Genomic DNA, 27,362 nt, shown 5'->3' on the forward strand with positions numbered 1-27,362 from the left:
AATAATAATGACTCAGAATTTTACAAAATTAATGACAGACACCAAATCATAGATCTAGAAAACTCACAGAATATTAAGCAAATCAAAACCAAAAATAATTATTTGAAGACATATCATATTCAAACTTCAGAAAACCAAAGGCAAATATAAAGTCTTGTAAGAGGTCAGAAGGATAAAAAGCCTTATCACTAAATAAATAAGAAGAAAAATTTTATCAGACTTCTCTTCAGAAACCATGTAAGCACAAAGATCCTGAAGTAGAACATTTAAAGTGCTGAAAGAAAAACAAAGTCCGCAAGACTAAAATTCAATGTTCTGTAAAATTATCCTTCAATCACAAATGAAAGAGATAGGCAAACAAAATCTTAGGGAATTCATCACCAGTAGTCCTGCCTGAAAATAAATAGTTCAGAGAAAAGGAAAATCATATAACTCAGAAACAGAGCCACATAAAGAAAAGACATTCAACAGCTATGAATCAAAATTGGTTCACTAATAATTGCAAGTGTACCATACTGGTACAAAGAAAGATGGCTTTGGAGCATATATAGAAAACCCTGTAGTATCGGTTCAATTTTTCCATAAACCTGAACTCGGTAAATCCAAAACTACTGAAAAATGTACTCTGCTAATAACAATTACAAACCAATAATAAAAATATTGAAATGCATCCATTTTGTTACTGTATCACTCAGGGTTTAGAGGTGATTGCTCTTGACTGAGTTATCAGGAATATGCAAGAGTAAGCTCAAGATTTTTATATAAAAGTTTTGGGGCAGATCTTTTAAACAAAGAGCAATATAAAACTGACTCTGTTGAACAGACAGCATTTGAAGAAAATCTGAGGATGACATCTTACAGCAAAGAACGTTAAATATTTTAATTATCGTCAAGGGAAGTTGTGGAATTTCCTCTTCTGCAGGTGTTTATAAATAGGATTATCTCAGAAGTAATTTAATCAGGAGACAGACTGATGGATGAGATGTCTTCCTAGATTTGTCTCTTTTGATAAATTTAATACTACAGTAGCAACTTGCTGTCCTGAATAAAATAATTGAATACTGGAAAATGATGAATGGTAGGAAAGGATGACATAGATGAAATAGAGGCTTATACTGTACTTGAAACTATTAACATGATAAAAAGCCTGCATTTTGTTACTGGACAAGATTTATGTCCATTTCAGAATGTCAAGAACCCATTTACTCAATGACACATTTGCTTAACAAATATTAAGTGGCTATAATTAAAACACTTTACTCGTTAATGTGCGCTCTAACATTTTTGATAACTTTCTGCTATGTAAGGAAGGATATTTGGAAATGAAAAAAAAATGAGTGTTTTTGATATTTTCTGGGAAAAAAATTCTACAGAGTTATAATTTATTCAAAGAATTTTGTTAAGATAGGTTACAACATAAAAACAAAAGAAAGACAAATCTATGTTGTGGAATCTTTTATTTACAAATTTATATGTTCTCAATTTCAGCTGGTGTCCTCAAATGGGTAAACAAGCTAGTTTGTTCGTTTGTTTCTGATTCTTAATCCTTTCTTTCTTAATCATTTTTATTTTTATGGAATGTAATGCTTTCCTTGCTCTTTATCCCACAACTAAGCCTCTCACTTTTAACAGGTGTCTATGATTTCTATCAAAGAAAATTGAGGGTAGATACAAATTTCAGTTCACTTCTTGGCCACATCCATCATCCTTACCTGCTTATCTGGAAACATATAATATTGTTTCTTTTTCATAATTTAATGGGATAAAATATCTTTCCATTCTGTCTATAAAGAATAATATGTGTTTGCTCTGTGTCAATTATTATTTCTTTCTTTCTTTTTCTTTTTGGTATCAGGATTAAACCCAAGGGTGCTTTACTACTGAGCTATTTCATTTTTTAAAATTTTATCTATTTTTTTTATTGTAAACAAATGGGGTACAACTTGTTCCTCTGTTTGTACCTGAAGTAGAGGCATACTGTTTGTGTAATCATACATTTACATAGGGTAATGGTGTTTGATTCATTGTTATTTGTTCCCCCCCACCTCTCCCACTCCTCTTTTCCCTCTATACAGTCCCTCCTTTCTCCATTCTTGTCTCCTTCCCACCCCCCATTATGTATTACCATCCGCTTATCAGCAAGATACATATCCAGCCCTTAAAAAGAATATTGTGAGACAGACTCTGAGGAAATTTTGAAGACTGACTTGAACTTGTGATCCTCCTATCTCAGCCTCCTGAGTCTCTGGGATTGCAGGTGTGTTCCACTGTATCCAACTAATGTGCCAATCATTATGATGAGAACTGTTCAAAGTCATATTAGCAGTAAACACTCTTGATGGCCTTTATTCTTATGGCCTTTTTCAGAATGAATTGGCATTTGCTATTTGTTAGCTTTTTTACGTCTGCATGTAAGCTAACTTACCTTTCTTGTCTGTGATTTAAGACAACAAAAATATGGATTTTATTCATGTTGTCCTTAAATTATTGGAAAATTTTCCCCATCAGTCAATTCTCATCAAGTAAAAAATTATTGTCTACTTAATCCCTAATACTTTTCAAAGTAATTCTCACAACACAAACATGCCCCCACCAGAGAAACTACATTTATGAAGCACACCAGTAACCACTTATTTTGCTGAAATGAATAAAAATATTTCTATATATTTCTTACTGAACTTCTAAATTCTTTTCATTACTAACTGGTACTACTTTGTGAATATGTTTATACCTATAAATACAAAAGAGCTATTCTTTCATAGTTCTTCTCTGTCCCAATTCACTCTTCTTTATTCTAAGATTTTTCATTTTTGTTCTGCTTCAAATGTGTTTTACTGTAGTTTCTTTTGGAGGTTTTCAAAGTCCTGACTACTCTGAGCTGCACACTTTATGTTACAGTTCTTTATAGCACTGGCTGAGGAAGAATGCCTATTCAATATTCCCTAAGGTGAACTCACCATCTTTGCATAATAGATTTCTCTTTCTGTATCCTTACCCTCAAATGGTGATATCAATCCCATTTAAGTAAGAAATCAACTTACTAATCAATATTGCTAAATTTACCTATAGCATACATTCACTCTCCCTAAACACTTATTCCCTATTTCTAGTTCCATATTTAATACCATTATTATTTATATTTCTAGCAACTAATCTTACCTATAAAGATATTTGTCCATTTTCAGTTTATTCTCTACCTGCCTTCTAAATAATTCTACCTGAAATAAATTTGTCCTGTCATAAATTTTAACAAAATATTTTAATGATTCAATTTTGCTTTTAGAAAATCATACACATGATCTTTATGTTAGATTTCAAGAATTTTAGGATATAGTTTTTATCTATATCATCATCATTATATCCTGATGCACTTTTTCTAAAATAAATTATAGCAAATTGCAATTTATCTTTCAAGATTTTCAATCAAGTTGGGTATATATATATATATACATATATATATATTTACTTCACTATTTTGGGAAATGTTGCTTGTATCTTAACTCAAAAACAAATAGTTATCTCCAAAATAAATAGTTCCTCAACTTCTAGCATTTGTTCACTGAGTCAACTTTCTTTGTTCTCCTGACAGACATACACATATTTTTCTCCCACTTATGCTGTTTAAAAATAATTTGTATACATTTGATCCTTCTCTAGTGGAAAATAAATTCCGTGAGATCTAAATCTTCTTTGCAAAATAGTTTAGTGCACATAAGATATTAAACTATAAAGCGTGATGTTTATTTTCAGAGAGGTAAAATTGGTGCACTTTTTATTATTTATTCCATTATTTATAACTAAACTTCTGAGCATTATATATAAAACAAACATAAAAAAATATTTTGAAGGATAGAGGGAAAATTGATTGACTACTGGTTGGTGAAATGACACAATGGTAACTAGTCTGGGTTTTCTTTTTGCCTTGTATATTTCAGACTTGGAACCCTATAAACTTGCAATCCAGAAGCATCAGTGGGTGCAGACCAAAATTAACAAACTGTAAGTGAAATACAAAAATTTAGAATGTTTAGAAGAAAACATAAGAGGAATTCTTCAGATTAAAAGTTACAATAAGTGTTCTTAGATTTGACAAAAACTTGATTCATAAAAGAAAACAAGTTATAACATGGACTATGTCCAAATTATTATTATTTTTTCTTTTTATGCAGTAAAGGGCTCTACTGAGGTGATAGAAAGACATTCTGTAGACTGGGGGAGAAAGTCTGCAAACCACATATTTCATAAGAAATCACATTCAGAATATATAAAGGACTCTCAAAACTCACCAGTAAAACATAAGTAATTTTTTTTTGAAAATTGAAAAAAGAAAAATTAAAAGTTGCTAAAAAGCATATGAAAGATATTCAATTTCACTAGACAGTAAGAAAATGTAAATTAAGATTATGATGAGATACCACACTACACAATAGAAATGATATTTTTTAAAATGATAGAACTCACCATTAAAATTAGGTGAAGCAAAGAAATTGATATTGTATATGTTGCTGGTAGGAATGTATATTGTTACAGTCACTATAGAAAAGAATTTGGTCATTTATTTGTAAGACAAACAAAGTAACTAAACCTATATTTACCATGTAACTAGTAATTGTACTTCTGGACATTATCCCAGAAAAATTAAAACTTATATTCATAGAAAGGCCTGTCCCTGAGTTTTCATAGTAGCAGATACATGAAACCTGGAAACAACAAAAGTTTGCCTCCATGCGTGGATGGTTAAATAAACCATAGTAATTCCATACCATATAATACTACTCAATAATTAAAAGGACTTAACTTCTGATAAATGGAAAAACTTGGATTGACCTCAAGAGCATTATACTGAATGGAAAAAAAATCAATCTAAATATTGGATTATGAATGATTTCATTTTTCTGTAACATTTTTGAAATTTCAAAAATAGAGATGGAAAACAAATTACTGATTACCATGGGTTAGAGATCCTGGCAGTAAGGGGAATACAGATCACCAGTTATGATGGAATGAAGGACATATTGGCAGTGATAACTTAGTTCTGCATCTTGATTAAATGGTGATTATATACATTTTCATTGCTTTAAGTGGTATATGACTTAATAGGAAATAGAGAGATGAGGTTGGTGGGAACATGAGGTTAAGAAAATAGTTCTAGGGCTGGGGATATAGCTCAGTTGGTAGAGTGCTTGCCTCACAAGCACAAGGCCCTGAGTTCAATCCCCAGCACTGCAAAAGAAAGAAAGAACAAAAAAAAGAATAGTTCTATAAAATGCACCCACTCTGTTTTCCTCCACATGATATCTTTTCCAAGAAGCAATTTATTTATAGGCCCACCTGGCCTAAGTGGACAGGACATGTCACATTCTTTAACAAATTACCTGTTATCTGTAGGAGAAAGGCAGGCCCAAAATAATATTGATAAGAGGAACCCAAGTTACTTTGAAAAAGGACTTGTGTGACCAGGTACTGAAACTCTGGGAGATAAGGATAGTTCCTCTTAACCATAAAATCTGTAAGAACGTATAGTTAAGAAACCAATTAGAGACTACTGCTTCTTCCACCACCACCTGGACATCCATTGCTAGGGTGCCTGTAGGCTTGATTGCACAAGAGCACTGGTTGGGCCCTGGAAGGCCAGGGTTCCTGTGGTTTTGCTGCCACTGCTATTTCAGGGTGCAGCCACATGTCAGGGGATGCTGGCCAGAGCCTAGAGGTCCGGTGCTGGGAGCCTGCAGGTTTGGTTGCACCTGGGATTTCCTGCTGGGAGTGCTAGTGGCTGCCATCTTGCTGCTTCTTCTTGGGGTTGCTCCTCTGTGTGAGTGCATCCCTGATGGTCTCTCTTCTCATTGGAATGGTATCCAGATCTTGGGACTGCAACATGGCTGAACCTGGTGTATCTGAAGCCCAGATCCATCAGATAGTGACTGGTTCTTTGTGGGCCTGTCTAGGCCTGGCAATCCCATGAAAAATTAAAAACTAGGGGCATTTTGCCCTGAGAGAGGCTGGGGAGACCCAGGCAAGCCCTAGTCCTGGGAATCCTTATGTGCATAGTCCTGCCTACATCAGGTCTGAAGCGTGGAAAAGGTTGTGAGGGCACCTTTCTATCACCTCACTCACCAGCCAGTCTGGCTCCCACCAGACAGGACCTATCATCAAGCTTCAGACACCCCAACCTACCAGTGGAGAAAGGAAACTGAGAAATGTTTGAACACCAGTCGAAACAATTGTTCAATTTTCCATTGAGATATTTTTTTCCTCCCTAACATCCCTACCACATTTGAAACCAAATATTTTTCATGCATCAGTTTATGGAGTACTGAGATACATGAAAAACATTTTACAGTTTTGTTGTATATGCTTATATTTTTGCTATTTCTTTCTTTCTTTTCTTTTTCTTTCTTTTTATTTTTGATTCTAGGGATTGGACTCAGGGGCACTTGGCCACTTAGTCACATCCCCAGCCATATTTTGTATTTTATTTAGAGACAGGGTAGTTGCTTAGTGCCTCACCTTTTTGCTGACACTGACTTTGAGCTTGAGATCCTCCTGCTTCAGCCTCCCAACCCACTGGGACTTTTTTTCTTTTTAACTATTATTATTATTTTTAGTTCTTATACATTTGTCCTCTCACTCATCTATTTCCCTGCATTTTTTCTCACCTTTCTCCTGCTAAAAGTCAATCTCTATCAATTCTTCTTTCACTCTTTCTGTAAATTTTTACTTCTATCTTCTCTCCTCTTCCCTCATAAATACCATATTCTATACCACTTCTGTATTCTCTTTATCCACCATTTAAAATTGTAAACTTTTTAGCAAATTTACTGTTGGAATTGTAAAAAATTATTGAACACATGATTTCTGTTTATTGTGACAAAACTGTAGACATTTTAGTAGGAGCTATTAAGTTTAAGCCTGTATATTGTTTCCACTACATGCTGTTAATATTGGTCTCCCCCATAAAGGTGAAGTACTGAAAAACTTCAGGGACACTCTATGTTTATAGGGTAGAGACTGTATTGCCTCAGATCCATACTGCTAGATGGGAAAACACACAAATAACATGAATAAACAAAAGAACAAAGTTCTCCAAACAAATAAAGATGCTCTAATATAGAATCCATTGACAACACAGTAGAAAAAATGTCAGAGAAGGAATTTAGAATGTACACAGTTTAAACTAATGTGTGAAGTAAAAGATGGTGTAAGGAGTAAAATCAGAGAGAAAATGTAGGAAGTAAAAGATCAACAAGGAAGCAGAGGTTCTGAAAAAACAAACAAACAAACAAAAAAAGCAGAAATCTTCAAAACAAAGGAACCAATAATCTAAATTAAAAATTCAAAGGAAAGCATCACCAACAGACTAGACCATTTGGAAGACAGAACCTCAGGCAATGAAGACAAAATATATAATCTTGAAAATAATGTTGAGTATGCACAGAAGATGGTAAGAGACCATAAAACAGAACTTTCAAGAATTACGTAATAACATGAAAAGACCAAATTTAAGATTTATCAGGAAAAATGAAGGAGCAGAGATACGAACCAAAGGAATACATAATATTTTCAATAACATAATATCAAAAAATTTCCCAAGTCTAAAGAAAGAAATGGAAAATCACCTATAAGAGGTTTACAGGACCCCAAATATACAAAATTATAGCAGACCACACCAAGGCACCTTACAATGAGAATGATCAACATACAAAATAAAGATAGAATCTTAAAAGCAAAGAGAGGGGGAAACCAATTCAGATCTCAGCTGATTTCTCAGCCTAAACCCTTAAAGCTAGGAGGTCCTGGAATAATATATCTCAAGCTGTAAACAAAAAGGGATGCATCCAAAATTTTACATCCAGCATAATTAAGCCTCAGATTTGAAGATGAAATAAAAACTTTCCATGATAAACAAAATTTAAAAGAATTCACACACACACACACACACACACACACACACACACACACACACACAAAACCTGCACTATAGAACATTCTCAAACAATATTCCATGAGGATGAATATTTTTTAAAAAGGGAAAACCAGCAAGGGAAGGAACTACACTAAAGGGATAATCAATCAAAGGTAAAACTAAGTCAAATTAAAAACCAGATATAAACCAAAATGACAAATTACATCTCAATAATAGTCTTGAACCTTAACAGCCTAAACTTATCAATCTAAAGATGACTGGCAGATGGATTAAAATACAAGACTCAACAATATGCTGTCTCCAAGAGACTCACCTCATAGTCAAAGACATCCACTGACTGACAATGAAATGACAAGAAAAACATCACTAACGTGGGCCATGTAAACAAGCTGAGTTTTCCATCCTCATAACAGATAAAGTGGACTTCAAGCCAAAGTTAGTCAGAAGGAATAAAGAAGGACATTTAATACTGCTTAAAGGAATTATACATCAGCAAGACATAATAATCATAAATATTTATGCCCCAAACAATAGAACATTCATGAACGTCAAACAAACCCTTCTCAATTTCAAAGATCAAATAGATTACAACACAATAATTCTGGGTGATTTTAACACACCTCTCTCACTACTAGACAGATCTTCCAAAAAAAAAAAAAGCTAAATAAAGAAATAATAGAATAAACAAATGTAATCAATAATTCAGACTTAACAGATATATAGAATATTTCATCCATCAATGAGCAAATACACTTTCTTCTTGGCAGCACATGAATCTAAAATATGGTCTAAAATAGACCATATCTTATGCCACAAAGCAACTCTCAGTAAATACAAAAAACTGGAGATAATATCCTGCATTCTGTCAGATCATAATGGAATGAAAATAGAAGTCAATGATAAAAGAAAAAATAAAAACTACTCTAACACCTGGAGATTAAGTAATTCACTACTAAATGACAAATGGATAGCAGAAGAAATCAAGAATAAAATAAGGAAATAAGGAAATACTTAGAGGTAAATGATGGTACTGATAAAACATATAAAAATCTCTGGGAAACTATGGAGGCAGTGCCAAGACCCAACAATATGCTGTAAACAAATAAGTGATCTAACCTTACATCTCAAAGCCCTAAAAGAAGTGGAACAAATCAAAACCAAAATAAGCAGAAGACTGGAAATAACTAAAATCAGAGAAGAAATCAATGAAATTGCAAAAAAGAATATAAGAAGTTGAGAAAACAAAAAGTTGTTTCTTTGAAAAAAATAAATAAAATTTATAAACCCCTTAGTCATGCTAATGCATAGAAAGAAAACTCAAATTACTAAAATAGGTAAGGGAAAAGTACACTACTGAAATGAAGAAGGTAATTATAATCTATTTAGAAAATACTCCAAAAGATAGAAAATCTCAAATATAACAACATATTTCTAGAGACATATGAACTACCCAAACTGAATCAGGATTATATGCATGATTTAAACAGATCAATTTCATACAATGAAATAGAAGACACCAATTGGTAGGTTAAAAACCTACCAATAGTACAGGATCAGATGAATTCTCAGTCAAGGTCTACAAGACCTTCAAAGAAGAACTAACACCAGTATTTCTCAATTATTTCATAAAATAGAGAAGGAGGGAACACTTCCAGACTCATTCTATGAGGCTAAAATAACCCTGATACCAAAACCAGACAAGACAGAAAACTTCAGATCAATATCCCTGATGAACATAGACACAAAAATTCTCAATAAAATTCTCTCAAATCACATACAAATCATGTTAATAAGATAGAGTCCCATGATCAAGTGGAGTTCATCCCAGCGATTCAAGTTTGGTTCAACATACAGAAAACAATAAATGTATTTCATCACATCAATAGACTTAAAGACAAAAATCATATGATCACCTCAATAGATGCAGAAAAAACAATTGACAAAATGCAGCACCTCTTCATGCTCAAAAAAATAGAAAAATTAGGGATAGTAGGAACATACCTTGATATTGTAAAAGAGATGCTAAACCCAAGGCCAACATCATTATAAATGAAGAAAAATTGAAAGCACACTCTCTAAAAACTGGAAGACAAGGATGCCTTCTTTTACCACTTCTATTCAAAGTCATTCTTGAAACTCTAGACAGAGCAATCAGACAAGAGAAAGAAACAAAATGGATATGAATAGGAAAAGAACTCAAACTATCCCTGTTTGTTAATGACATGATTATATATTTAGAAGATCAAAAAAATTCCACCAGGAAATTTCTAGAATAAAATGAATTCAGCAAAACAGCAAGATATATCAACATCCATAAAACAAGTATGGTCCTGTAAATCAGTGATGAATCTACTGAAGACAAAATTAGGTAAACTACCATTCACAATAGCCTCAAAAAAATAAAATACTTGGAAATCAATATAACAAAAGAAGCAGAAGACCTCTACAATGAAAACTACAGAACACTAAAGAAAGAAATTGAAGAAGTCCACAGAAGATGGAATGCTCTCCCATGCTCCATGATAGGCAGAATCTATATTGTTAAAATAACCATACTGCCAAAAGTTTAAACACAATTTTTAAAAGTTTTAATGCAGATTTAATGCAATTCCTATTAAAATCTCATTGACATTCTTCAAAGAACTAGAAAAAGCAATCATGAATTTCATTTGGAAAAATAAGAGCCCCAGAATTGCCAAAGCAATCCTTAGTAAGAAAATTAAGCAGGAGGCATCACAATACCAGACATTAAATTATACTTCAGAGCCATAGTAACAAAAATCATATGGTGTTATCATTTACCACAAAATTCTTTAATAATATATGCATATTTTGATAGAAGGAAGACAAATATGAATAAAACCTCAAGGTATTTTGATATAGCTTAATGCCATCTCCTTAGTAGCTTCATTTACCATCAGTCTATCCTCCTGTTCAACATGTTTTTAGTTGGTGTTTATGTGTTTTTAGGTTTTTGCTTTTTAATTTGAAATAGTCACAGGTTCACAAAAAGTTGCAAAGGTAGTACAGAGTGAAGTTAGGTACCCTATCCAGTTTCTCCTAAAAGTTTAATCTTGCATATAGAATAATATCAAGACTAGGAATTTGGCATTGATACATAGTGTGCACATTAGTCTGCTTCCTGTTGCTATAACAAAATGTGTGAGAGTGGGTAATGCATATGAACAAGATATTTACTGAGTCCAAGTGTTTGGAGGCTAAAAGTGCAAGAGTGGGCCCATGTGCCTGTTTATGGTGATCATCCCCTTTGCTGCATCACAACATGGTAGATAAATAGGAAAACCAACAACTGTGTGTAGAAGAGGGCAAGAACCTGAGGCAACTTTGCCTTATTATAATCCATTGTCATAAAAACTAACCAGAGTCCAAGAAAACTATACCAGTCCCTTCTATGGGTAGTACTTCCAATGACCTAACCCACTCTCACTAGGCTGCACTTCAAGGTTCCAACACCAGCCAACATTGCCACACTGGGGACTAGGCTTTCAGCACATGAAACATTATGGACCACTATCAAACTATATCTAGTTCATAGCATTCTGTGATTATGTTATAACACTGGGAACTTCCAAGAAACTGATTAAAGTGTACACCCCACCTCAAATCCTGATTCTTACAATCGAGTCAGAAATGTGTCACTCAAAGTAATAGCAAGGAGTTTATTGAAGGGATAGGGAAAGGGAAAGGGGACATTTTCATAGGAGAGAGTGGGTCCTCTGAGAGAGGAGAGGGACAATGTGGCTCTCCTACACTCCAGTTTTTTGGGGGATGCTAAACAAGTTCCAGAGAATACTACCCAGGTCCTTCTCTTGACTTTTGACTGACAGATGACTTTTAAGTTCTCACTGCCATCGCAACTCTAGGTCACCTTGGCTTCTTGACTTGTTACAATTGAATTTTTTTCTTGGTTTTTAAAAATCTGTTCTAATTAGTTGTACATGACAGTAGAATGCATTTTGACACATCATACATTAATAGAGTATGATTTCTCATTCTTCCAGTTGTACATGATATAAAATTACACTGGTCATGTAGTCATATATGTACATAGGGTAATAATGTCAGATTCATTCTATTATCTTTCCTACCCGCAGACCCACTCCCCTCCCTTCACTCCCATGTACCTAATCCAAAGTAACTCTATTCTTCCCTAGTGCCCCCACTTATTGTGATTTGCTTATCAAAGAAAACATTTGGCCTTTGGTTTTCCAGGATTGGCTTATTTTGCTTAGCATGATATTCTCCAGCTCCATCATTTACCTGCAAATGCCATAATGCCATTTTCTTTAAGGCTAAATAATATTTCATTGTCTCTATATAACACATTTTCTTTATCCATTCATCTGTTGAAAGATACCTAGATTGGTTCCATAGTTTGACTATTGTGAATTGAGCTGCTATAAACATTGATGTGGCTGTGTTACTGTAGTATGTTGATTTTAAGTCCTTTGGTTATAAACCAAAGAGTGGGATAGCTGGGTCAAACGGTGGTTCCATTCCAAGTTTTCTGCATGTGGCCTGAAGTATAAGGCAGAAACCAAGGGTAAAGCTGGATCCTGTGATGTCCCACAGATATTGAATTGCAGAAAAGGAACATCTTGGAAGGGTTTTTTAGTGTGTATGTGAGTTCACATTACAGAAATATCTATTCTCCAGCAGTTGTCAGTCAAATAGCCCTTTATTACGGTGTGGGCCAGCTGGGAAGATGCCTAACCTAAGTCTACAAGCATGATAAGCCATCATTAGAATACATTTAAAATATGAAGTCAGATAATTTAGTTTCTCATAGGCATTATTAACATAACTGGCAGAAAGTAATTTTTTCTGTTCCAATTAAAGTAGCAACTTAAAACTTGATGAGGACTAACATATCTCTAAGTATTTGGGAATCAACATCTTCATGTTGCATATTATAACCTAAGGCCACGTCACTAACTCAAAAATAAGCCTGATTGTGGTATGATCTTGGCAGTCACAGGCAACTGAAATTGTGAAACTGAGTTTGAAATGCGTAGCATAATACTATTTATGGTGAATGGATGATTTATTTTATAAAATCTAAGGTTTATAGAAATTAATATTACGTTGAAAATATTGCCAAGTTCAGAAAGCTAAAATTGAAAAATGAGAAGAAACTACCCAAGAATAGAAAATATTTTATCAAATTGGAAATTAGAAAGACAAGATTTAAACATATTTTATCCCATTACATTCCAAATCCCAAGTAGCTATGCCTCTGACTTTTTCTATCATTTTTTACACATAAAGTAAAAAGCAGTCTAATACTAGGTTAAAATATTACAGTTTTACTTGTTTCTCTCACAGGATACAAAAGAGGAAAGAATGTAAATAATAATAAGCAATAGCACTTAAAAAATTACAAAGGGTACTCATACTTGATGAATGTTAAGAAATGTAGTGTCCATTCATGTGTTCACCAAATTCTGCATGTTTATACGTATACACATACGTGTTCATAAACTTATGGATTTTTATTTATTGTTTTTATATAAATATAATCATACTGCATTCAAACAAATATCCTCTTTATAATATATAAACAATCATGTAAAAATGCATTGGCTATGCCTGCATGTTAATTAACATAAATCTAGTTTTATTCCATGTTCATCCATATATTCATATATGTATATATCATACACACAAAAATGATCTTACCAGCTCTTAAAAAGCTATTAAACAGTGATTCTTTATTGTTGCTGTTATTTATCTTCTTTCCCCAATCATTCTAATCAATTATTTTAACACAACAATTTCCAATTGAAGACTATGTTATGAAACATGTTTTACTTCACATACCTATAACAAACAATCAGAATGGAAAAATATAAGAGAAAGTTTAATCCCTTTAAACATATCAAAATCAGTATGTTGCTTACTTGAGTTATGAAGCACCATTTTATTTAGTTTTTGCTCTAGACTGAATTGCATCATTTCCACCCAAATTTGCATTGAAGCCCATATTATCAGTAAGACTGTATTTGGAGATAGGGCCTATAAAGCAATAAACAGTGTTAGATAAAGTCAGACATGGAGCCCTTATGTCATAGGACACATATCTTCATGGGAAGAGACACCAGAGAGTTCTTTCTATATTTCTTTTCTCTGACATGTAAATGCACAGTAAGAAGGCAGTTGTCTACATGACAGAGAAAACTCACCTAAACCCAAATAGTACTAGATCCTGATCTTGAACCCTCTATCTTTCAGAACTGCAAGGAACTAAATTTCTCTTGTTTAAGACACTCAAGTTATAGAATTTTGTTATACCAACCTAAGCAGACTTATGTAAACTTCATGTTGTCATAATGTTGTTTTTATGAACTATAACTTTATTTTTAGTACAGTTTAAAATATAAGAAAACAATTGACTCCCAAAGGATCAATATTGGCACAAAAATTATTTCATATCTGTGCCTGATAAGTATCCTTGAAATTATATAACACACAGAAGAAAATGTATTGCAATGTTAGGAGAAAACATAGGCTACCCCCTCCAATATATCGGCACAGACACCAAATTCATTAAGACGACTTCTAACGCTCAAGAAATAAAACCAAGAATTAATAAGAGAGATGACGTTAAACTAAAAAGCTGCTCAACAAAGAAATGAAGAGAGAGCCTACAGAATGGAAAATATTTCAACAGGGGATTAACATCCATAATACAAAAAGAATCAAAAAATACTAAACACCAGGAAAACAAACAACCCAATCAATAAATTGTTAAATGAAGTAAACTGATTTTTCTCAAAAGGAGAAACACAAATGACCAATAAATATGTGAAAAAATATTCACCATCCTTTTTAAACTAGGGAAATGCAAATCAAAATTACACTAATTTCATCTCATTCCTATTAAAATGACAACCATCAAGAATAGAAATAACATTGAAATGCTGGTGAGGATGTATAGAAAAGGTATTTTTTGCATTGTTGATGGGACTGTAAATTAGTAAAACCACTTTGGAAAGCAGTTTGGAGATTCCTCAAAGTATGAAGAGGGAAACCACCATAAGACCCAGCTATCCCACTCCTTGGTATTTACCCAAGAAAACTAAAATCAGCATACTATAAGGACACTTGCATAGCAATGTTTATAGCAGCACAATTTGCAGTAGCCAAGTGATGGACCCTGTGTAGGTGGCCATCAGCAGACAAATGAATAAATAGATGTGGTATATGTACATAATCACAATAAAATTTTACTCAGCCATAAATAATGCAATTATGCCATTTGCTGACAAGTTGATGGAACTGGAGAAAGTCATATTAAGTGAAATCATCCAGATACAGAAAGTCAAGGGTGGAATGTTTTCTCCCACATGCAGAAGCTACAAAGCAAAAAGAACTTACCTGAGGGAATCTCACAAAAATAGAAGTGAAAACTATGGAGTAGAAGAGGATCAAGGAGGAGGAAGGAGGAATGGGAAAGGGGAGGAAGAATAGAATAGCATTTACCAAAATTATGCATATGTATGTGTGAATATATCATAATGGATTCCACTTTTTTGTATAACTATAATTTATCAATTAAAAACAATAAATAAATACCAAGAAAACCACCTGAATAAAGCGAAAGGGTCAGTGAAGGGAGGAAAGGAGAAGAAAGGGAAGTGGTGGCAATTGAAATAGAGCAAATTATTTTATATGCATTTGAGTATGTCCAAATGAACCACACTACTATGTATAACTATAATGAACTAATAAAATTAATTAAATAAGTAGATTTATGCTAACAATAACAAGATCTGGTGCAAGATTAGATTCGAGAGGTGGGGTAAGGTTCTACAAATAGCTCACTGCTTGTTGGAAAGAAGGAAGAGATTTAGAAAATAACATTTCTGTTTTTTTTTTTTTTTTTTAAGGTGATCTGCTTGGGGGGGAATTTATCTTGGCTACCTAAATTTTGCAAAAATGGGTGCATAAGTGTGAACAATGGAAAAGGAATAACAGCATTAATGAAATGGAAATGTGGAGTTGAATGCTTTGCCAGTAGTTACTGAATTGAATGTACTAACACTTTAACACTCTAACACTATAAAACTACTTGGAATCTGAGGTTCAGGTAGGTTTCTTGGGAGTAAGTTAGGAAATTATTCAGTTTTCACGAAGTCAGACCACCACCGTTGGTATAAAAAAAATCTTCTTCCACTAAAATAAAACCCACAAGAATGCAGGGAGAATGTGTGTTGTATCTGCATGTGTGTTTTCACAATGTTTCCCACTGCCTACTATATTCTGGTGCCTATATTGGCATCCAAATATTTTTATTTAATCACATAAGTGTTTTTTATTTTTTTAGTTTGCTCATTTAATTTACCATCTGCTTAAAATTTTTGTTACTCTTCTCTCTAAGCTGAGCCTCAATATATCAATACATGTGATTTCATCATTTTGTTGTTTCTTTAAATTATGTTGGGCATTCTGTTAAAATTATTTGTTTGTGTTTCCTGAATACAGACTACATTTCCCAGGTTCTCTTGCACATGCAATTGATCATGTGATTAATTTTTCATAAATTGGATGCAACCTGATATGTAACTCCTGATGAAGTACTTGTTTATTGACTCTATATCAGTGAGTGACCTCAATATTTCATTTGTGTGATGAAAAAAATTGTCTTCTGTGAGAGTTTATACTCTTTGCTGAATCTACTGGACCTAATTCTAAAAAATGTACTACTCCTCTCTTTTCCATGTTCTTCAGTTTATCACACATGAAAAAAATCTAGCCAGCCATGAGTGTCAGACACATTAAACATTCATAGATAATTCTAAAAAAGTAAAATATTATGCCGTGTTCATTCTTTTGTAGAACAGCATATTTTTCAAGCACCAACAAATTTACTATTTTTATTAAAAGATAAATATTTTGTTCCCATTCATAATTATTACATATGGATCAAAAGTGAAAGCATATTGGTTGGAAATATACTAAAGGATAGTCTCACAACCTCCTTATATACTTCTGACAGTTGTGGAAATTCTTTTTCTGAACTAAAAGGTTATGTGAGAAATAATTAACATCATAAAATAACTGTACAGTAGCTCCATATTCTGAGGTAAGGAGGAGTGTAAAGCATTTTAGAACATGCTGCTTTTGCTCAGAGAAGATACATACAAATGTATTTACAGAAAGACTATATAGTACGATGAACATCCAGATCAGCCTTTAAGGAGTCATCTTCCCTCCACATTCTACATCAAGAGAACAGAGTGGGAATCTCTGAATCTGGGGGACAATGAGAAAAAACTGAGTATTCAGAGTTCACAGAAAGTCAGATATTTTATGTTGATTAAAAGAGATCTTTGATGTAGACCAAAGGCCATACCTTCTGTTACCTGAATTAAAGTAAGACCTCCTTTCACCCTTTTCAATGGCCTTTGATATATTTTATATTTGATATTGGGAATCTCACACATTAGAAACTGAGAGTTAGGGACATGGGAAAAGAGATGTGTAATTTTGATTTCTTTGCTTTATATTTAATACAAGCGTCCTATGTCCTAGTTATACTTTTGATTTATAAGAAAATATCATATTCATATGTGACCTAAAAACTCTCATATTAAACAGATCAGTGTTTTTCTAAATTTGCATTTACTTAAGAATTATTATTTTCATTTGCAAGGTGATATCTTTTAGTTTTCAAATTATTATTATTACTGTCAATCACTGCATGGACTCTGGAGATCCCCAAATGCTTACTCTACAGATTTTTAGGTGAGTCAAGATGTGGTAACCACTAAGATATTTTTCCTGTAGATGACTGTAGGCAGCAAAAATAAAATATCATGAAAGCATTGATATATATTTATATTATTATTTTTGTATCCCATATTTGTTAATGCACATGGACCAAGGTATTTGGAATAGTTTGACAACATTTAGTTTGTGCCAAAAAAGCTGTTGTGTTAATTAACCTTCTGTTACTATAATAAATACCAGAGGAAAACAAATTAAAAAGAGAAAAATATTTATTTTGGCCCCTGGTTTCAGAGAGTCAGTCCATGGTCATTAGCCAATATTTCTTTGGGATTGTATAACACAGTACCTAATGGTGGAAGCATGTGGTAGATCTGTTCATCTCATAGCTACAAGGGAAGCAGACAGAGACAGCAAATGGCTAATGTCCAATATCTAGTCAAAGCCACAGCCACACCCTCAACATCCTGACTTCGTTTCATTAGGCCCCAACTACTAAAGGTTCCGCCACCTTGTGCTAGGGGACGAAACATTGAACACATGGACTTTTGAGAACATTCAAGATCCAAACTAGAATAGCTAATATGATTTGTAGGTGGTGTGCCCCTCAAAGGTTTATGTATCAGAGGCTTGTTCTTTATTGTGCTACTAGGAATTGTAAGACGTGAGGCCTAGTTGGAAGTCATAAGGTCACTGAAGATGCTGCCCTTAGAAGGAATTAAGGTGATTCTTTTGGGACCATTAGTTACATCATGTTAAGAGTGAGTCAGAACATCCTGAGGTTCTCAACAGAGCCAAGGCTATGAGAGCACCATACCCTTGAATCTCCAGAATTGTGAGCTGAATAACTTTATTTTCTTTGTAAAGTTACCTTCCCTAGATATTTAATTATAATACTGAAACACATATTAAGATGGTAGTTTAAATTAAATGCCAAAGCAATCTCCATGGAAAAAACATGGATATATGCCATGGCATGTTTATAAAATATTCATTTCATTATGATCTATCTATTAATAACTAACAAAACAACAAAATACTAACAAGTAACAAAATAAATCTGATGATTAAAGATGTGATGACACTTTGGACTCATTTTTCTGGGTTGCTAGTAACAATGTTAGAATTAGTTCAATCTACTTGAAGAAGATAAATATGAAAATAACAAATAGAGCATAACCCTTTTATCACAGCAAGAATAAATTTGCTACTTCTATTGGAGAATCAGATATATAAATATTTTAAAATAAAAGTATTTAAATTAAATATACATAAGTTAAATTACATGTATATGTATATTTATAGATATCCACCCTATCCTCTCTAAAACTTAAAGTATTTAAATTAAATATACATAGATTAAATATACACACGGGTGTGTATGTATGTGTGTGTGTGTATGTGTATGTGTACATTGTGTGTGTTTTTTCTCATAACACCATCTGTTCAATTTTTAAAAATTGTGCTCTTTGATCACCTGGTACATCAGAGGAAAATGAGTATAAATCTCTTGACTATAGTGAACTCATAAAGTTGTGTGTTCTGCTTTAACTTTCATTTTTTAAAGTTCTGTTGAACCAATGTTTATTTGTTAAATTTTATTATATAACATAAATTAACAAATAGAAATTCTAAAATTGTGAACATATAGTTAACATCAATACTTAAATCTTACAAAAGAGTACACAGGATTCTCTGAGTTCAATTTCTATTTATACATGCTATACTATTATACAACCTTCTGGAAATTCATATCTAGATAAATCTACATCTTATTCTACACTTCCTTCATCTCAATTAGAAATAAAAGTCTATATGTTGTGTGGGAAGTACCAAAAATTATAGCAGTGTCTGTAGTCTGTCTTCAAAATGCTATTTTTCTTCCAAAAATTGTTGATAGGTTAAACTTTCCTGACTTAGAATCCATAAATAATGCTATTCACGGTGGTTTGGTTTCAGGCCAGTCTTCAAATCTACTTAACTCAAAATGTAATTTAAAAATTGATTCTAATCTCCATATGTAACTACTTTTTATGGGAAAATGAATCGATATGTCTTTCTCACTGAAACACTGATTTAAAGCTAGTTACTAGTATAATTCTTTAGACTTTTAACTTTTGAAAAGAGTTGCATATTCTCTACTTGGAATGGTAGCTTAGATTCTTTTTATGAAAATGCTTATTATTTAACCTACCCATCCTCAGCTATGAGAACTTCCTCACTTCATTGATACTAGTATTTTGTCTCTTTTGAGGAGGAGTACACTTCCTAACCATTTGATTTTGGTCTTGACCATGATACTTTCTTTGACTATTAGATGCAATCCATGCAAAGTTGTCAAGGTCTTACTCCCCCTTACTCTTTTCAACCAGCAGCAAGGGAAGGGGACACTCCCCAACAAGATCAGACCGGCAAAGGTAGGTCTGACTGACTGCCCGCTCCCAGCCCTCCAGGCAGAGGACAATCAGACACGTCAGGGAGACCAGTCACAGCAGGAACTCATTTATTGAGGAAATCACACAGCCTTTATGTAGAGTGGGGGCTAGGCGGGAACCAATCAGCTTAAAGGACAGTAAGGCATGGGGGTTCACGCAGGTAAGAGTCCCATAGGACTATACGGCAACCACGAGCTGATCACGTTCGAAGAACTGTTGTTAACCAATCCCTGAAGGTGGTCTGATTTATAGTCATTAACTATTGAAACCGCCTTTGAGGCCTTGATCTTGCTCACGGGCCGGGGAGTAAGGAGTCAGCCTGAGTTAGTTAACGTGTCATTAGTCCCAACACAAAGTATCTGAATGTACTTGTTGTTTTGGCAGTTTGTCATTGCATTGTGAGACCACAATCTGAGCAGCTCCCACTCCTTCATCCTTGGCCCCAGTACAAAATATATGAATGGAGCTTACTAGTAAACCCTTAGATGTAGGGTTTACTATTAGTCACTGGTATTTTGTGACTATTTATTCTAAAGATATACTGGAATACAACCACTTACAAGTCTCAAAGAAACTGAAAAAAAAAATACAAGATCTTTGTGAAACTAAAGATAAATTCTGCATGTGAATGTAAAGCCATTTGAAGTTCCATTGCCTAAATTGATCCTAGTTATTTTTGATTTAAAAAAAAAAAAAAAAATTTCTCCATACAAGTACAAGGTCCTGGGTTCAATCCCCAGCACCCCCCCCCCAAAAAAATTTTTTTTTTCTTAAGAACTAGTATGTTAAAAGCTAAGGCAAATAATGCAATTTTGGAAAACACTCCTTTAATCCCTGTTCCCTTGCTATCGTTTGTTCTGCTACAAATGACCAAGGGAAAGATGAGTAGGGTAGAAAATGAATTTAAAAACACTGTCCATGGATAATAAAATGAAGGAAATTAATATTGAAGACATAATATTTGATCAGTATATTAATAAGGGAAGCTCTGAGAACAAGATCAAAATATTATGAAACTGAATGTCGAGTAAAGGAACAGAGAATATATGAGAATTCTCTATATTATGTAATTATTTTTGAAAATATGAAACTTTTGATTAAAAAAATAAAAATAACCTATCACCCCCCAAAATATTCTACTTAGGAGTCAATGAATAAAAGAAAAAAATTGATGATGTAAACTTAAGAATAGAGTCATGACAAGGACAATCCATTTGGGAAATATGGAATTATGGAGGCAAATATAATAATAATGTTGGGAAAACACTGAGCAATACAGCTCAAAGTGTTGCTTCAAATGATCCTGTGAAGTCTCATGAATCAACTTAGAGTACTTCACCATCATCACACTTGAACAACTGTTGTCACCAGTGAGGAGTATTGTATATTAAGGATGCAATCCGAGAGGTTTATTGAGGTGTTCCTCAGCATATAAGCAAAGTCCAGAGAAACAGGGTGTCTCTGCCTTGGCCTGCTTACTTATGTCACACGTTTTCTTTCAAAATGATTTTGCTGCAAACCATACTCGGACGACTAAAGCTGAATTGGCAATTGCTCTCCATGAGCAAGTTGTCCATTTCCTTGATTGCAAAGAAGGCAGTGACAATTAGTAATAAGCACCAATATTTGACTAATTTAAAGACATCCTGATGGACTAACATATTCCTTTTCAAAATCTGATGTGGCTGTTTACTCAGATGTTACATGATTGAAAGCCCAAGAACTATAAAACAGAACATCCCTAAGAGATTTGTGGGGGAAAGTGATTATCTATGATTTTATTAATTTTGACATGATACATCATAAATATCCCCAGGTAACTTGTCTGAATCCCTGTTTTGGTCAGGGAATCATACTTGGATTTTTATTTATCAAACTATATTTTCTCAAAATGAATTATATAAAAAAATTTCTTTCCAGAGTTGTTTTTTGGCCCCCAAATGAAAATTTTCTTAGAGAGTTAGGCATTTCTTTTAAATAAAAATTCACATTGTAGCCACATTCTATCTCTACTCTAAAGTTATATTTCTAGGCAAGGATTGAGGAAATTAGGTGACAAAATCTTTATTTGCATAGATGAATGTAAAAAGAGTTTCCGAATGTTATTTTTACATGAAATATTTATTGTAAATAATTAAAAGTAAATGCTCATACTTTAACTTTCCTGAAAAGTGTGAGAGCCATGGAAGCAACTTATATTTCATACCAACCTAAGTTTAGAACTATTTATTTCAGTGATGTTAATGACACAAATTATAGAAATAAATACTGAAGATTTATCATTATGTCACTTAATTAGACAGATAGTATTGTATTTGCTTGGTGATTTTTGCATCTATATTTCTAAAGCCCAGATATTTAACATTTATAATCCATTAATTGAAGATTTCCTCAAAATTTACTGTTGTTGCATTTCTTCTGCTAAACATGTGACTCAAAAACTTCATTGAGGTATAATTGATATTAAATAAACAACATATTTAAAATATATAGGTTTATGTGTTTTGACACATCCATGAAGGTATAACCAGAATTTAGATAATCATCATATATAAAAAATCTAATATCTATTTCTTAGATATATCCCTTTATCTTTAGGGAAACATAGGCTTGCTTTTTGTTACTTTGCCTTAGTTTGCATTTTTTTACTCTTTTATATGAATAGAATCATATCTTCTTTGTCTGCCTTTTTAAATTCAGCATCATTTTGACAGTCATTGCTGCATGTGTTGATGAATTGTTCTTTGAATTACTGAGTACTGTTCCATTATAAGGATATATCACAACATATGATATGTATCAATTGACATTTGATGGACATTCAAATTGGTGGTAGGTTTGGATTATTATGAATAACACTGCTATGAACATTCATTCAAATCTTTGCCTTCATGTATCTTAAAAATAGCTAAGAGTTTATTAGCGAGATCATATGATTGGTATATATTCTAACATTATAAGAAACTCAATCTGTTTTCCTAAATATTTGTCCCATTTGACATTTTCCATAAGAAGTATATAACAGGAAATCTCTTGACCTTACATTAGGCAAAGATTTCTTAGGTATAACACCAAAACCAAGATCTATTTCTCTTAAATGATAAATTGGGCTTAATCACAATTTTGAAATTCTGTTTAAAAAACAATGCTGATAAAATGAAAAGTCATAGACTGAAAGTATTTTAAAATCACAGATAAGTGACTTGTATCCATAATTTATAATAAACTCTCCAAATAGAATAATGAGATAACACAGGTAAAGCAAGTTAAAACAAAATGGACAAAAGTATTAAGAACTTTACCAAAAATGTAAATGCATCACAATTTAAATAAAAACATACCCAAGGTTATTAGTTACTAGGTAATTTCAAATTAAAGCCTCAAGGAAATGCAATTATACACCTGTCAAAAATGCTATATTAAAAAAAAAAAAACAACAACATGAGAATACCAAGTGATAACATGGTTATAGAAAAACTGAAACTCTTACACATTAATTGTAATAATTCATTGTGTGCATGCTAATGGTACAACTATTATGGAAATTGTTTTCCATTTCTTGCAAAATTTAAGATGTACATAGTATATGACACAATTATCTTGCCCTAGGTATTTATTCAAGAGAAACAAAAACTCATGTTTACAGAAAAACATTCAAGTGAATATTGAAAGCAACTCTATTCCCAATTGTCTAAACTTAGAACTCTGAAGATCTTCCAGTGGTGCTCAGGTGAAGAAACAGGTCAGTCCATACAGCGGACTATTAATGACAGAAACTAACAGGATTCTTGGATCAACAAGTATAAATTTTAAGTGTGTTAAGTGAAAGAAGCTAGACTGAAAAGCAAACATATTGATGATTCAATTTATAAGATAGTTTAGAGTTATATTTATAAGATTGTTAGTGTTAGTGTGAGGATTAGGGCTAAATTTAGGGGTAGGATTATGATTAGGGTTAGATTATGAACATTGATTTCAAAATATAAGAATATGTATATGAAATACATATAAAACCTATATAAAATATATGGTTTATATATGAATAAATTAAGGATTATGTATATAGTTACAGTATGACTTAAAGATAGGGTATGAATATATAAATTGATTCATATAAAAATATTGTAATTAAATGTGAATATAAATATGTCAATATAAATGAATATTTATATAAATCTGTTATATAAAAATAGCTTTATTTTTGGAAACAGCATTAGCATTAGCTCTAAGTTTGGGGGTAAGTTAATGGCTAGGCTTACAGTTAGAACATATCAATATATGACTATACATAAATAAAAATATTTGTTAAAAATATGTATGAAAATATGTATAAACATATATATAGTTATCTATATGGATAAATTTGTGATAGGTATAGAGTTTGGAATGGTTTACAGATAAAGTATGAATATGTATATAATTATATAGAACTATATATATGAATATATAAATATGTCAATATATTTAGGAATATACAAATATATTTGTATTTTATTTTAAAAATAATTTTATACTTATGGTATTTTTAGGTATAGGAAAAAATTTAAAAGTAGGAATAAGGTTAGAGTGAGAGTTGAAAAATACATATAAATATATAGAATATGTAAATGTACATGTGAAATTATATATGAAAACATGAATGAAATAAACATATTAATAATGTTTTATATGGCTATTTAAGTGGTGGAGTGCAGTTATGGTTTGGTTAACTGACAGGGTATTAGTATGCAAATAAGTGTGTATGTATATGTCTGCAAAATTATGTGAATATATAAAATTATATGTCAAAATATGTATGAATGTTCATATAAATATATTTTAAACAGAAAGAGTTGTATTGTTAGAGGAAATGTTAGTTTTAGGACTAAGTTTTGGGGTAAGATTAGGGTTAGGGTTAGAACATGTATTTTCATATGCATTCATAAAATTTGTGAAAATACACAAAAAACAAATATAAATATATATGTTTTATATATGGAGAAATTTAGAGTCAGATGTATAGTTATGGTATGGCTCATTGTTAGGTTATATATTTGCAAATAATTAATGAACGTATATATATGTATATGAGTATATATAAATTTATGTCAAAATAGGTATGAATATTCACATAAATTTGTTTTTGCTCATAAAAATAGTATTAGAAATGAGTATTGTGAGTTTAGAACTAACATTGGGGGTAGGATTAGGGTTAGATTTAGAACATATTTCACAATATATATGAATATATGTAAAAAGTATATTTGAAAATATATACATGAAAACCTATATAAATAAATAATTTTATAAATGAATAAATTTATGGTAGGTACATACACTCAGTGTAGTGCACAGATATGGTATGAATATGTAAGTAAATATGTAAGAACATATGTATGAGTGCCAAAATATGTATAAATATTCATAAAAAATTCCATTTATGCATACATAGATTAATAGTTAGGGGACTGTTAGGATTTGGACTAAATATGTGCAGTAGAGTTAGGGTTAGGAAAGGGGAAAAAACACATATATCAATATATATAAATATATGTATAAGAGTATATGTGGAAATATATGTGAAAACAGATGTAATATGTTTGGTTTTATATATGTAAATATTTAGGGCTAGATGTTAGGGTTAGTTTTGGTTTGATTGAGTATGAATATGCAAATGAATGTATCTGAACATTTATGCAAATTTGTTTTAATATATAGATATATGCAAATTTGTGCATGAATATTTATTGGAATACATGTTTTATATATGTGTTGATATTGTCAGGAAAATGAGACATTTAGGGGTAGTGTTAGGCTTAGGGTTAGGACTATAAGATATATACCCATAAGTATGTATATATATATATGAAAACATTTGAAAATATATATAAAAACATATAATTTGGTTTTACATGTGGGGTTAAGTGTACAGATATGGTTTTGTTTACAGATAGAAAATAAATATAGAAATATATATATATGAACATATGAAAGTCTATATGTAATTATATAAATGTACATGTTGAATAGGAATGTATATTTATTTATATCAATATGTTTGTATGTAAAAATAGATTTAGATTAGAGTATTTTAGTTTAGGACTCAGTTTAGGGATAGGGTAGGGTCTTGTTAAAGGTTTGCCTTTATATAGCAATATACATAAATATTAGTATAGAAATGGACGTGAAAATATACAAAGCTTATGTATGTCTTTATATATGTCTTATATGTGAAAATATTAAAGCTAAGATGTATAGTTATGATATTGTTTCAAAATGGGGTATGAATATGCAGATGAATGTATATGAACATATATGTAATTTATATATGAATATATAAATATGTGTCAACATCTATGTGAATATTCATATGAATATGTGATATTAAGCAGAAATATTTGTATTCTTAAACGTACTTTAAAATTTATGACTAAGATTTGGAATAGCGTAAGGTTTTAGGGTTAGGTTTAAAACATACATATCAATATATATGAAAATAAAAAACATACAATTTTTATGACATTATATATGGAAATATTTAAGGTTTGATGTATAAGTACAATCTGGTTTAAAATAGTGTTTGCATATGCAAATGAATAAATATGAATATATATGCAAATGTATATATGAATATATATTTCAATGTGTTTGAATATTAATATAAATATGTATGTTTTTATATATATTTTATGCTGAGACTTAGTGATAGGCATAGGATGAAGTTTGGGGGTAGTGTTAGGGTTGAGTTTATGATTATAACATGTTTATATATAAAATAAATATGTATATGAACAGATATGTAAAAATATAGAGAGAACATATATGATTTGGTTCTCTATGTGAAAAAAGTTAGGGTTTGACGCCGTCCAACAGAGTCAATTTGGCGTGGGAGACAAACGAATAGTGAGGCTCTTGAATTCGGAACAGTTTATTGTAGATTCAGGAAACCCGGGAACCTGGAACCCCGGCACTCGAGGAGAGCCGGCTTATATCCCCTCCAGGAGGTGAAGGGTAAGGCTGAGCCAATTATGCAAAGATTAGGCAAGGAACCAGCTGCCCAATCATGGTAAAGGTCAAAACGAGCAGGCATGATCAGGAGCACTCGAGAAAACATGTGCATGCATTGTATGCATGGACTTAATTGAATATGGCCAATGACAAATCACCTGAGTGTGCTTATGTTAATTAACCTCCTCACTGCCGATGTGACCAAAACAACTTCTGGCTGGCTGGTAGGCGCCATATTGGTGTAGTCCACATGGCATAGCCCCCAA

This window comes from Sciurus vulgaris (genome assembly GCF_902686455.1).
Source record: "Sciurus vulgaris genome assembly, chromosome: 5".
In the NCBI taxonomy this organism is placed as follows: Eukaryota; Metazoa; Chordata; class Mammalia; order Rodentia; family Sciuridae; genus Sciurus; species Sciurus vulgaris.